The following is a 14,303-nucleotide window of genomic DNA, read 5'->3' on the forward strand; positions in this document are numbered from 1 at the left end:
TTGTGTCCTTTGAGGAGGAAAGAATTTAAATTTGATGTAGCCCCTTTTGTCTGTATATACTTTTGTTGCTCATGTTTTTGGTGTCATATGCAAGAAATCACTGCCAAGTTCAAACTTCTATAAGTGTGATGATTTTAGGTCTTATGTTTAGGTCTTTAATACATACTGAAATAATTTTTGTATATGGTGTAAAATAAGGGTCCAACTTTTGTTAAGCTTTTTGGATACACAAATGTTTTAAATCAAATTTGGAAAGTTTTATTTTCTTTACTGTAATTTTCAACTCCAGAATTCCTCTTTGGTGCTTTTTTTAATAATAGCTATCTCTTTACTGATATTCTGTATTTTGAACTCGTCGTTCTCAGCTTTCTTTTCATCCTTAGACATTGCTTCCTTTAGTTCTTAGAACGTATTTAAAATAGTCGATTTAAAATCTGTCTAGTTAAGTCGAATGTGGACTTCTTCAGGGACAGTTTCTATTGACTGCTTTTTTCCCTATGTATGGGTCATATTTTCTTGTGCTTTTTTTTTTTGTCTCATTTTTTGTTGTTAAAAAATGGATATTTGAAATACTGTAATGTGGCAAATATGTAAATGTGATCATCCCCAGGATGTTTCTGTTTGTTGGTGGTGGTAGTAGCTGTGTTTGTTTGTTTAATGACTTTCCTGAACTAATTCTATGAAGTCTGTATTCTTTGTCACATGTGATCAGTGAAGTCCCTGCTCAGTTAGCTGTTGGTCAGCTAGTTATTGGTCTGAGGTTTCCTTAAATAATTTGAACCTATACATTTCCCAGACTTCTGAGGGCCTCTGTGTGCAAGTTTGGGCGTGCCTTCAAAGCTCAGACAGGCAGTTTGCAACCTTGCCTTTGCTTTTTATTCCACTGTGGGCAAAGCCTTCAGGTTAGCTGGTGGTGAGAGATTAGGGACTTCGCAGATCTTTGCTGGGCATGCACACATCTTTGCATGTATGTGAAGCATTCTAGATTTCCAGGAGTATGTTGGAGCTTTTCAAAGACCCCTATAGTCATCTCTTTCCCTAGGTCTTCCTTTCAGGGTTTTATCAGTTTCTTCTTTGCTCCAACTAATCATTGCCTCAGGCAGCTCCAATTTTAATTAATTGCTGCTGATTGTTTTCTACAAACATAGACTCAGGGTTAAAAGCTATTTATAGTAAATGAGTTCTGAGTCTGCATAAAGATGAGCCCTGCAAGTGGGTGTTACCATGGAACTGCTAGACATGACAGATAATGGCAGTTCCTTATCTGCCCATCCAGTGCCCGTCAGCTTGCCAGTTTACAAGGTTACCGTTATAAGCCTTTTGTTTTCAAGACTACTTCTGAGTTGGAGAAAAAGGAAGGCAAATAATTTAAAATGCCACAAAGCTCACTGTTCTTATTGAGATTCAGCCATGTTTTTTGAATAAATGCTTCTTGGATTTTTGCAGGCTTTGGCTAATTTCCAGAGTTCTGAAAAGTTGATTTGGCCAATTTTGCCAATCAGTATTCTCACTGTTTTTATAGAGGAGTAGATTTTTGGAGGACCTTACTCTATTTCTACACTCTCACATATTTGAGAAGCATTAACAGTCCCTTATTAAATCATTTAATGCTCATTATTGATCTTCAAATAGTGAATATGTGGGCATCCAGAGCAATATTTTCTAAAGTAGGCAATACACACACAGCTACATCACTCTCAGGATTTTTCCCTTAATTCTAGGAATAATTTCAATCTCTTACCCTGTTTCTCCTTCCAAATGGACTCTAGTGTCAGTGGCTTGGGGGTTTTTGATTTGGGTGATCATATCCACATTGGTTGGACTGGTAGCTATTTTACATAACATAATTTAAATTGTTTTTTGTAATAAATAATAATTCTATTTACATTCTGGGAAAAAGAAAGACACTCTGAATACAACTTTAGAGGGTTTTCAAGAGATGAGCTCCAGTAGATTTTGTCAGCTCTTTTTATTGATTTTATTTAAATTACAAGTGTTTTTAACTCCCTTCCAAATGCAATTATCATAAACCATAGATAGATATTTTCTTTCTTTATAATTTGGAGGGGGGAATTATGCACAATTAGATAGTCAAAGGTTTAAACTCAAATTCTTAAATACAGATTGTCTGTCCATTTCAAGCATATTATCTAAATAATTAGAATTTAACTAAATAAGGTAGAAAGCACCAGGCACACTTCTGTCTGCCATCTATATCCAGGCACTGAATTTAAAATGCTAATTTCCGTTGGCTGGTCTTACAAAATGGCATACATTGAACACAATACTCATTATTCAAGCAGATTTCAATGAATGTTGAAAGAAGGAAGGAAGTGAAGATTTTGTGCACTTAAATGTGTTTCCAATCTGGCTTTCAAAAGAGGGCTTTCTTTACAAATAAAACACTTTATTGCTTATCTTGTAAACGCGTACAAGTGGATGAAAAGCTTTCAGGAAATTTGCTAGTGTTACTAATGTTACAATACACTCATCAGGATTCATAAAGCACTTTGGGACAACTTGGCTACAGCTATAGAAAATGACTTTCTATAATATGAACGTTATAAGGAAAACTTTATTTTAAGAGAACTTCAAAGAAAGAGTAATTTATAGGATTTTGGATTCAACATGTCTAAATTCTCAAGATACTTCTAAAAGCCCTCTTGCCATTGTAAATATTGAAGGATTACCATCTCCTGAAAATTCATAAAATATTCTCCTCATACAGCTCAGTAGCAAAAGAACAAACAATCTGATTAAAAAATGGGCAGAGGATCTGAATAGACATTTTTCCAGAAAAAACATACAGATGGCCAACAGGTACATGAAAAGAGGTTCAACATCACTAACCATGAGAGAAATGCAAATCAAAACCATAATGAGATATCACCTCACACCTGTTAGCATGGCTATTATCAAAAAGACAAGAACTAACAAGTGTTGGTGAGAATGTAGAGAAAAGGGAACACTTGTGCACTGTTGGTGGGAATATAAATTGTTGCAGCCACTATGGGAATGATATAGAAGTTCCTCAAGAAATCAAAAATAGATCGTATGGTAATATAATCTAGCAATTCCACTTCTGGGTATTTATCCAAAGAAAACAAAAACACTAACACTAAACACTATTAAAAAGATATCTGCACTCTCATGTTCATTGCAGCGTTAGAAGACATGGAAGCAACCTAAGTGCCCACCAATAGAGGAATGGATAAAGAAAATGTGGTACATATATACAATGGAATACTATTCAGCCATAAAAAAGAAAGAAATCCTGTCATTTAGAACTACGTGGACAGAACCTGAGGGCATTATGCTAAGTGAAATAAGACAGTCAAGGAAAGACAAATACTATATGATTTTGCTAATATGTGGAATCTGACCAAAAAAAAAAACCCTCATTGATACAGAGAACAGATCGGTGGTTGCCAGGGGCAGGGGTTGGGGAGTGGGTAAAATGAATGAAGGTAGTCAAAAGGCACAGACTTACACTTTAAAATAAATAAGTCCTGGGGATCTTATGTACAGCATGGTGCCCATAGTTAATAATACTGTATTTCATATTTGAAACTTGATAAGAGAGTAGATCTTAAAAGTTCTTATCATAAGAAAAAAATTTGTAACTATGTATAGTGATGCATCTTAACTAAATTTATCGTGGTGATCATTTTGTGATATATACAAACATTGTATCACTGTGTTGAATACCTGAAACTAACAAAATGTTATATGTCAATTATATTTCAATAAAAAAGTAAAACTAATACCATTTAAAAAGGGAATAAAAAAATTACGCTATTTCAGTATGATGCTTTTCTCACTGTTCATGAACTTTTTGCACAAAAATATAATGTTAGAGCCTAAACTATATAATAACGACGTCCTTCTGGACATTTTGGAAATGGATCCACTTACGAAGATGCCACAGTTCATGAAAAGTAAACTGAATTCCACTCTTGTTATAGAAAGATGTGTTTGGTTTCCTATGTTGTAAGCAACTGCTATATTAAAAGGAATAAGGAAGTTACGATGAGAGAATAAGTGCTTTAGACACTAGGCTAGCAGCATAGCATAGTGCTGGAGTGTCTGAAGTCCTGGATTCTGCCCCTACCTGATGTGCAGTCTTGGGCAAATTGCTTAGCCCCTCTGTATGTAGTTTTCTCATCTGTAAAATAATAATGATATTATCCACAATTCAAGGTGCTAAGCAAAATGTGTTCAGTCTATAATAGCTAATATTTTTTTAATAAGCAGAAAAGCTTATTATAGAGTAGAAAACTAAATGAGTTGTGATGCTCTAAGGTGAACGTTAGTTCTCTGGCCTCAGAGGCCCAGCAGGAAGTCAGAGGTTTTCTCCAGCAGAGATGAATAGAAAATTCAAGAAGTTTTTTTAAAACAATGTTGGGAGTGATTGACTTCTTCCCCTCCATTCAAGGCACAGTCTTCAGGGGACCCGTGTTCTCTCTGCTGGGTTGCATGTAGATTCTATCAGCATAGTACGCCACCTTAAAGGGTTAACCCGAGGGAAACTAGCCCTGAATGCCAGGTGTGCTGCATGAAGTACCCCCCCAGCCCAGAGAAGAGGGTGATGGACAGGAGCCTGTGAGGAGATCCCATATCCCGACACACAGGTCATATACAAATGGGAAAGAACACAGTATTATATTGTGGTTGAGATCCCTGGCTCTGTTAGAATTCCTGCTCCCCTACTTACAAGCCAAATGATTTTGGCTGAGACTCAGTTTCCTCACATGGAATAACTGCAATCAATCCAAGAAGATTATTATGAGCCTCAATGATATTACGTATAGAAATTACTTAGTGCAGTGACAAGCACATTTAAACCCCCACTGTATGTTGACATAGCAATAAACTATTATTGGTGAAGATTGTTACGTGCCCCAGGGTTGTTAATAATATATGTGCAGGAAATACCCTCACCTAAAATATACCATAAAAATTTGGTAAAATATCTGCAGAGGGAGGCCAATTATTTGCCTGTTGGAAATGAGTCTGATTCCAGAAGGCTTCTGGTTATTTCCCAGGAGTGCTCACAAACCCTTATATAAAGCATGTCAGGTGCAACGGTTTTGAAGAGGAAATTTCTAAAAAGTGAAAAAAATAACATTGAGGAAGACCTGAAGTTTCAACTCAAATATCACTTTTAAAGAAATGTGAACCAAACCATGACTTATTGCAAGTAGGGTGTCATGGGAAACACAGTCACAGTTCTTCTGCCATGATGAGGGAAACTAGGAAAGTGAGTAGCTGAAAATTGGTTTGGAGAGCTCAAGTCTTTAATGGATGATAAACAAAGTTGATTTCAGGATGTTATCCTACAGTTGATTTTACCACCAGAGCAATACTTGCCCTCATTAATAAATAGGTTGGAGGTACATGAACAGATGTTAAACAGACTAATTATTAGGGAAATGCAAATCAAAACTACAATGAGAAATCACTTCATGCCCATCAGAATGGCTATGATTAATAAGACAAGAAATAGCAAATATTGGAGAGGATGTGGAGAAAAGGAAACCCTTATACTCTGCTGGTGGAAATGCAGCCACTATGGAAAACAGTATGGATATTTCTCAAAAAATTAAAAATAGAAATTCCATATGACCCAGCTATTCTACTACTGGGTATTTATCCAAAGAACTTGAAATCAATAATTCAAAAAGATATATACATCCCTGTGTTCATTACAGCATTATTCACGATAGCCAAGACATGGAAGCAACTCAAGGGTGCATCAACAGATGAATGGATAAAGAAGATGTGGTGTGTGTCTGTGTGTGTATATATATGTATACACACAAACACACACACACGATGGAATACTACTTAGCCATAAAAGAAGACCAAACCATGCCATTTGCAACAACATGGATGGACCTTGAGGGTATTATGCTAAGTGAAATAAGCCAGACAGAGAAAGACAAATATGGCATGATTTCACTCATATGTGGAAGATAAACAAACAAAAACATAGATAAGGGGAACAAATTAGTGGTTGCCAGAGGAGAAGGGGGTGGGGGGAGGGTGAGAGGGGTAAAAGGGTACATATGTATGGTGATGGATAGCAACTAGACTACTGACAGTGAATACTATGCAGTCTATACAGAAACTGAAATATAGTAATGTACACCTGAAATGTACACAATGTTGCAAGCCAATATGACCTCAATAAAATAATTCTAAAAAAGAGGAGAGAAAGGCTCCCTGAAGATCTCCTCATCTTTTACCTTTGGGCAAATCAGAATCTTTAACTTGGAGAAAAAGAAAAAAAGAAAGACATAGTTTGGGTGGTAAACAGCATTTATATAAGCAGATTAGAGTCCAAGCTGTCTTTTGTTGAAATGTTTTGGTAAAGATTTAAGAGTAAATCCCAAATAAGGGGCATTTGAATGAACTAATCATGAAGTGAAAAAGATGCCTGAAGACTGCAAGTGGATTGACTATAACTGACACAGGAAGCAAATCTAGAGTGGAGAGAGGTCTTTAAAATGTGCTCCTTGAGGAGCTTAAGGCAGAGCAACTGGTATTGAGCAGTGATATTAAGAGATTCCCAGAAAATGCAAGTTGAGATTAATCACTTTTCTTAAAGACAATAGAAGGAAAACAAAGTTTAGTAGGAACTGACCAGAGCTCTTATTTGATACATATATCTGGAGTAATCCAGTTTTTAGACATCATAAAGTGGAATACGTATCTTACCTGTGCTTCAGATTTCTTACCTGTGAAAAGAGGATGGCGTTGCCAAATTAAATTGAAGGTGTCCAGGTAAATTTGATTTTCAGATAAACAATGAATAATTTTCATTCATATGTCCCATTCAATATTTGGGACATACTTATAATAAAGCTTTTTTCATTGCTTATCTGAATTTCAAATTTAATTGGGCATCCTTTATTTTTATTTGCTAAATCTGGCAACCAAAATGTGGATAATAATGAAGAATAAAAGAATTAATACATTTTAAGCACTTAGAACTGTGACCAACACAAAGGAAGTACTCAATTAGTGACAGCTTTTATTAAAATTACTACGATTACCACCATCATGTGAACATAAAAGTCTCCTTTTTATGAATTGTGACCTGTATTGTTTCCCATGTACAAATATTTGGATAGTCACACATCCAAAAGTTATAATCACTCTATGCAAGTAGTTTTTTAATCTGAATTCATGCTACTTAGGTCTTACCTTCTTGCATGGATGGTAACATGACGTTATCTTGCTTACAGCTTTCGTTTTGCCAAATTAATCCTTTAGAAATCGATCATTTCTAGTTAGGTTTTCTTTCCACAATTTGCTTTCTGTCTATTAGAGAAAAATGGATGAATATTATCAGGTTTTGTGAGAATGTGCCAACTGGCTGGTCTCTTTTCATGCACTGATGTAAGAAATAAAACCGCCCTAATTCAAGGAATATATTCCATTTAGTTTCGAATGAGAGAAATGGAAAAGGCTAATATTTTGAACTATGAGTCTATGCATATCTCACTTCCTGTCCCCAGTTCTTTTTACCATCATGATTCCTGCTCCATTTTGGTCCAAGAGACACGAGCCTTTGATTTGCTCCAAGGAAATCTCATCCAAGTAGCACTACTACCAGCAACAGATTCTTGTGTTCATTTGGGCCACATTCAAGTGTGAGTACAATCTGAAGAACATACGATTCAATTCTATCATCACCACCCAGGCTAGAAAAAGATCCTTTTAGCTAAAGGAAGAGAAAGAGGAAGTAGAGGGGAATCAAGAGCACTAGATGTTGGTAAAGTTGCAACCAGTCCCCTTCCCTGGGAGAAGGAATAGAACCGCAGAGAGATTTGGGTATTGAGAATGTAAGAGAATTTGCTGCCTTGGGAATATGCAAGATTCCCAGAGTCCTCCAGGCCACCATGGCATTGATGAGTGGAATGTAGATGGCAGCATGGAGATTCCAGGGAGGTGACTAGATATTTCTGCAGATATTGGCATAAAATAATGTGAGCCAATGGTCAGATGCGAATCCTCAGCACAGGATGCTATGTGTCCCTCCCAAATGCCAACTTAATGATTCTCCAATGAGAAATGAGGGAGGAGACGTAGCCTACACTGTTTAAGTTTTCTTCCTGAATCAAGACAAAACACTGGAGTGCCTGAGGTTTCATCCTGGATGGAGTATGAGTTTAAGATGGAAAGGAAATCTATTTATTACAGACAAAGAAAGTTACATTTCTCATCTCTCCTTCAAAGCTCCTGTGGTGTATGAGGCTTGAGCATCATATCCACCATCAGTAATTATCAAACCAGTCTAAATAGTGCTAACATTGAACATGTGAATAACAAATTTACGAGAATTTTTTCATAACAGTTGAACATCTGATTGGATAAATAAAAATGTTTATGTAGATGTTAAGAATAACATTGATTAAGTGTTACCCTGCGACAAGGACCATACTGGGCACTTTGTAAATGCATTTATTTTGCTCTTCGTCATAATCTTAAGAGGTTTCCTACTTTGCAAATACAAAATTAGAGTCTCAAAGAGGCTGAGTAATTTGTCCAAGTCTCATATAGCTTGTAAGTGGCAAGTGTTGGATTTGAATGAGAGACATTTACTTCAAGCAGAAACTCTTTGGGACATCAGAGCATAGTCTCTGTCTGCTAAACACCATTTGTTATCAGTCACTGCTCAACTTAACCTTGAATAGCCCAACTGAAGTTTATAGGGATCTTGTAATTCTCTTTCACATATATTTCAAGAATCCAAAGGCCTTAACCGATGCCAAATTTCCACAGAGACAGTTTCTGCCTTGTTCAGTAGCTTTGGGAGTTGACCAAGTTAAGCATCAACAATTTTTACCTTTCTATTGGAAACTGAACATACAGAACATACAAAAGTGTTTATCATTCACTCCTGATGAGAGGAGAAAGAGCTGCTGGATTTTTAACAAAAGCCCTAGGTTAGTAAAAACATCAGCAGAATGCCTCGGAATATGTCACTTCAGCTCTGGAACACACATGTTTCTTTCCTAAAGAGTAGAGATATTGAAAGTGCATTTGAAATTGGATTTAAAGGGCTGACTATGGAGTCCTCCCAATGCCAAGTTCATGACCCCTTGTTTGGGGTACTCTTGTTATCTTAATTGAGTCCTGACCAAATGGTGTTCTTTCAGGTAGTGTTCATATTTCTTACAAGTCTTGTCTCTTAATCCTGGGCCATTCCTCTAGAAACTTGCAGAAAAGTCTAACAGTTGCCAGCAGACACTACGTTATTTTCATTAGTTTTGGATGCTGAGGCTTGGCCTTTTTTCTTTTTAATGTGATTTCATAGATGTGTCAATAAGAAACTTTGAAGGGAGTGTCTCTGGCACTTTAACTCACTCCATCATTTTTTCTGGAAGTTTCTCAGCAATTAATTTGTAGTCTATATTGCCTGTTTTGTTGCAAGTGCATTTCCTTAATTATTCTGTGAGAACAGACATTTATTAAAAAAAAAAAAAAAAGACTGCCTGGAGAGTATTATTTCAGACTCACCACTATCTTGGAAATAAAAAGCTCTCTACAGAATTGAGAGAAAAGAATCTGAGGGGCTATTATTTCAATGTCAAGCATGGTTTGACAAAACAGATTAAATTAAATTGCTCACATTAGAATAACTCTTCTCTTGCTACTGAGGCTGAGGAATATATTGGTCTAAATATTTTGAGGAAACATTCACAAAACGTAAAATTTATTGTGGAGACAAATTACTTGTCACAAATTGAAAATATAACGTAATCAATGTTTTACGTATTCCCTTTAAGATAGTTTTGTAAGTAATCTATCTAGATACCATGCTATCATTGTTCCAAGAAAGCGCTAGCTTTTTTTTTCTTTATCTTGGTTGCAATAGATTTTTGACCTTGAAAAAGGAGAATGGAGAGAGTCTTTGCAGTCTGATAACATGTTCCATCTTCACATGTGGGGAAAGGGCACTTCTCGCAATCTTAGAAATGCCTGGTCTGGTCACTTCAGAGGTCTGTGGTGATGTCCCTAAATCCAAGAAATTTGCTTTTCTTTTTGGCTCTGTTTCTAATGGCAGGAGCCACAAACATAATGTCCATTCATGAAGACCTAATCCATTCTTCTGGTGACGTTTCATGTTTCCCTGAGCAGAATAATTTGAAATATTACTAACCTTTCTTTTGTTCATATTCATACAAGTATTTTAAGAATTCTTGGGGAATGTTAAGATTTTATCTAAAATAGAGTGTGCTGAAAAACTCCTAAAGTGTTTTCTTTTGTAATAACAAAATTTTAATAACTAGAATGCTTGTTTCAGGGGTAAACATAAGATGTTACAATTTAAACAATTTAATCTCATCCTAACTACAGCCTTGACATTCTTACTCATTAATAAAAGAGAATTTGTATCAATAAACTGATGGGTCTTTATATTTCATTTAAAATCACATTCTGTTTTTCTCAGAAGCTTAGACAAAAAATTTTAGTATCTATAAGAAAAGTTTCTCTAAGAAACAATTTATCTTAAGTCCAGGATGGAAACACAAAGAGAGTTTTGACATTTTGAGTCAAGTCCAGGCAACTGGCAGTGTGAAACCACATGAAAATGCAAAGAACATTTTAAAGAAAAGGTTACTATAGTCTTTTGCAGTAATCCTAAAGATATATAGTTCATATTATGGCAGATTTAGATAGAATTACTTCGGGAAAAATGTTCTTATTCTACTGAAACTAGCTTTCCTCTCCTCATCAATTAGATAACATATTAGGCATTAGTGATAGAAAGACATTTGAAAGCACTGCCATTTTAACATAATCCTGATTAATGTCTATAAAGTTCTATACACTGAATTAGGAAAACTCCATATTAAGGGGAAATTATAGCTGAGTGTCTATAGCAAAGGAAGAAATATGTTCAAAACAATGACCTGACACTCTATACGATGCCACCCAAGGGCCTTCCACGCTATCAAAGAATGTTTAATAAATGCAATCTGTATTCTTAGCAGTAAATTCGTGATGCATCAATCTGTTGTTAAGTAGTAATTCAAGGATGGTCTAGATTAAAACATTATTGGAATTGTATCTTTTACTTTCTGTTAACAGGGCAGTCATTAAATTGTACTACATGTTCAAAAGTTGGAGCAAAACCATCAACAAACATAAAGCCAGTGGTTGATAGGCTGGACCTTCTTCCCATTGTGGAAACAGAAACCATGAACTGAGGAAACCACCTCGAGGACAGAATTTGATGGGGAGTCTAGGGAATTAAATGTTTGATTTCTGGGAGTCTGCATGTCTTTCAGATTGTTTTTTTTTTTAACCAAGTGTTGGCATCTCCAAGGTGAGCCCCAAAAGTTCAATGATGTCTAAGGTGGCTTGACTGGCTCTCTGGTGGTCACTGGAGCAGTAAGAGATTTTTTTTTAAATATTGGCACCTGAGCTAACAACTGTTGCAAATCTTTTTTTTTCTGCTTTTTCTCCCCAAATCCACACAGAATATAGTTGCATATTTTCGTTGTGGGTCCTTCTAGGTGTGGCACGTGGGACACCGCCTCAGCGTGGCCATGTCGGCACCCAGGATCCAAACCAGCAAAACTCTGGGCTGCCAAAGTGGAGTGCAGGAACTTAACCACTTGGCCCTGGGGCCGGTCCCGAGGGGCAGTAAGATCTTGATGGAATGTCCGTAATGTTTTAGCAACAGCTGAAATATAAGCCATTTCAGGGAGAGCAAAAGCTGTGACTCCAACTTGAACTTCCCAGGCTAAATTGCCCTGAATAATACTGACAACAAACAGAAATTATTAGGGATTTAATGAAGAGGTGGGGCAGACCTAATCTTTTAGCAGTGTCCTTCCTCAGAGGCTCAAAGTTTTAAGATAAAAAATGGTAATTATTGGGGAAAAAAATGAATGCTCCTCTTTTATCTGTGCAATTGATGCTGACAAATTACATACTGTTAAGATTTATATCTTAAAAAACTGTGATCCAGTCAGTCTCTTGGGTCACACTTCCACACGAGGATATGAATTTCAGCTATTACTGCCTTAAAAGGAGAGCATCTCTTTATCAGGACAGCAAATAAAGTGGTCAAATCTAATTAATGCAAGTAGATTATTAAAATGCAACAATTTTATAAAAGCTAATTGAAAATCTTGTAATTTAATCAACTTAAGAGTGTGTGTATGTGTGAGTGTGTGTGTGTGTGTGTGTAGTGGACCTACTATGTGCAAGTTATTGTCCTTGATATTTTAAGTATATAAACATGTTTATAAAAAACAAATCTTTGCCCACAAAGATTTTAATTTAGACTAGTGTATTTATTAGTTCGCTCAGTCTGCCATAACAAAATACCATAGACTGAGTGGCTTAAATAACATTTACTTCTTTTCTCACAATTCTGGCGGCCAGAAGTCCAAGATCAGAACCTGCACGGGCAGGTTCTGGTGAGAGCCGTCTTCCTGGCTTGTAGACAGCAGCCTTCTTGCTGTCTCCTCATGTGGTGGAGAGAGAACTCTCTGGTGTCTCTTCTTACAAAAATACTAATCCTATGAGATCAGGGCCCTACCCATAGCCTCATTTAAGCTTAATTACTTCCATAAAGGCCCCATCTCCAAGTACAGTCACATTAGGGGTTGAGAGTTCGACATATAATGTTTACAGGAACACAAACATTCAGTCTAACACTACAGTACTTTCTCTCTCCCTGTAATATAACAATTAGACAAGAAAAATAAGGATAAAAGAAGCAAAATAAAAGAACAAAAATGAACTGTATGAGAAAAAAGATAAATTGTTGCGCATGTTTAGACAGCAAAGAGACTATTTCTAGAAAACTGTTCATGGAGAATGCAGTATCATGTATAGATGATACATACAGGGACTTTTTTTGTATTATTGATGTTTTATTTCTTTTTTTTCATATATATTTCACTTTATTTTTTCTTTTCATGTACATTGTCATATATTTTCAATTCTGTGTAGATTACATCATGTTCACCACCCAAAGACTAATTATAATCCATCACCACACATGCGTGCCTCATCACCCTTTTCGCCCTCCTCCCTCCCCTCTTCCTCTCTGGTAACTATCCATCCAATCTCTCTTGCTATGTGTTTGTATGTTGTTGTTTTTATCTTCTACTTATGAGTGAGATCATGTGTTATTTGACTTTCTCCCTCTGACTTATGTCACTTAGCATAATACCCTCAAGGTCCATCCATGTTGCCACAAATGGCCAGATTTCATCATTTCTTATGGTTGAGTAGTATTCCATTGTGTATATATACCACATCTTCTTTATCCATTCATCCCTTGATGGGTACCTAGGTTATTTCCAAGTCTTGGCTATTGTGAATAATGCTGCAATGAACATAGGGATGTATGTATCTTTATGCATTTGTGTTTTCAAGTTCTTTGGATAAATATCCAGCAGTGGAATAGCTGTATGAAATCATAGATCTATTCTTAATCTTCCGAGGAAATTCCATACTGCTTTCCATAGTGGCTGCACCAGTTTGCATTCCAACCAGCAGCGTACAAGGGTCCCTTCTCTCCACATCCTCTCCAACACTTGTTTCCTGTCTTGTTAGTTACAGCCATTCTGACCAGAGTGAGGTGATATCTCATTGTACTTTTGATTTGCATTTCCCTGATAGATAGTGATGTTGAACATCTTTTCATGTGCCTGTTGGCCATCTGTATATCTTCTTTGGAGAAATCTCTATTCAGATCTTTTGCCCATTTTTTAATTGGGTTGCTGGGTTTTGGTGTTGAGACATATGAGTTCTTTGTATATTTTGAATATTAATCCTTTATCTGATATATGGTTTGCAAATATCTTCTCCAAATTGCTAGGTTGTCTTTTCATTTTGTTAATGATTTCCTTTGCTGTGCAGAAGATTTTTAGTTTGATGTAGTCCCATTTGTTTAATTTTTCTTTTGTTTCTCTTTCCCGGTCAGACGTAGTACTTGAAATTATGCTGCTAAGACTGATGTCAAAAAGCATACTGCCTATCTTTTCTTCCAGAAGTTTCATGGTTTCAGATCTTACGTTCAGGTCTTTAATCCATTTTGAGTTGATTTTTGTGCACGGTGTAAGATAACAGTCTGCTTTCATTCTTTTGCATGTGGCTGTCCAGTTTTCCCAACACCATTTATTGGAGAGACTCTCCTTTCTCCATGGTAAGCTCTTGGATCCCTTGTCAAAAATTAGCTGTCCATGTATGTGTGGGCTTATTCCTGGGCTCTTGACTCTGTTCCATCGATCTGTGTATCTGTTTTTGTGCCAGTACCATGCTGTTTT

The sequence above is a fragment of the Equus caballus genome, chromosome 24 (genome assembly GCF_041296265.1).
Source record: "Equus caballus isolate H_3958 breed thoroughbred chromosome 24, TB-T2T, whole genome shotgun sequence".
Classification (NCBI taxonomy): domain Eukaryota; kingdom Metazoa; phylum Chordata; class Mammalia; order Perissodactyla; family Equidae; genus Equus; species Equus caballus.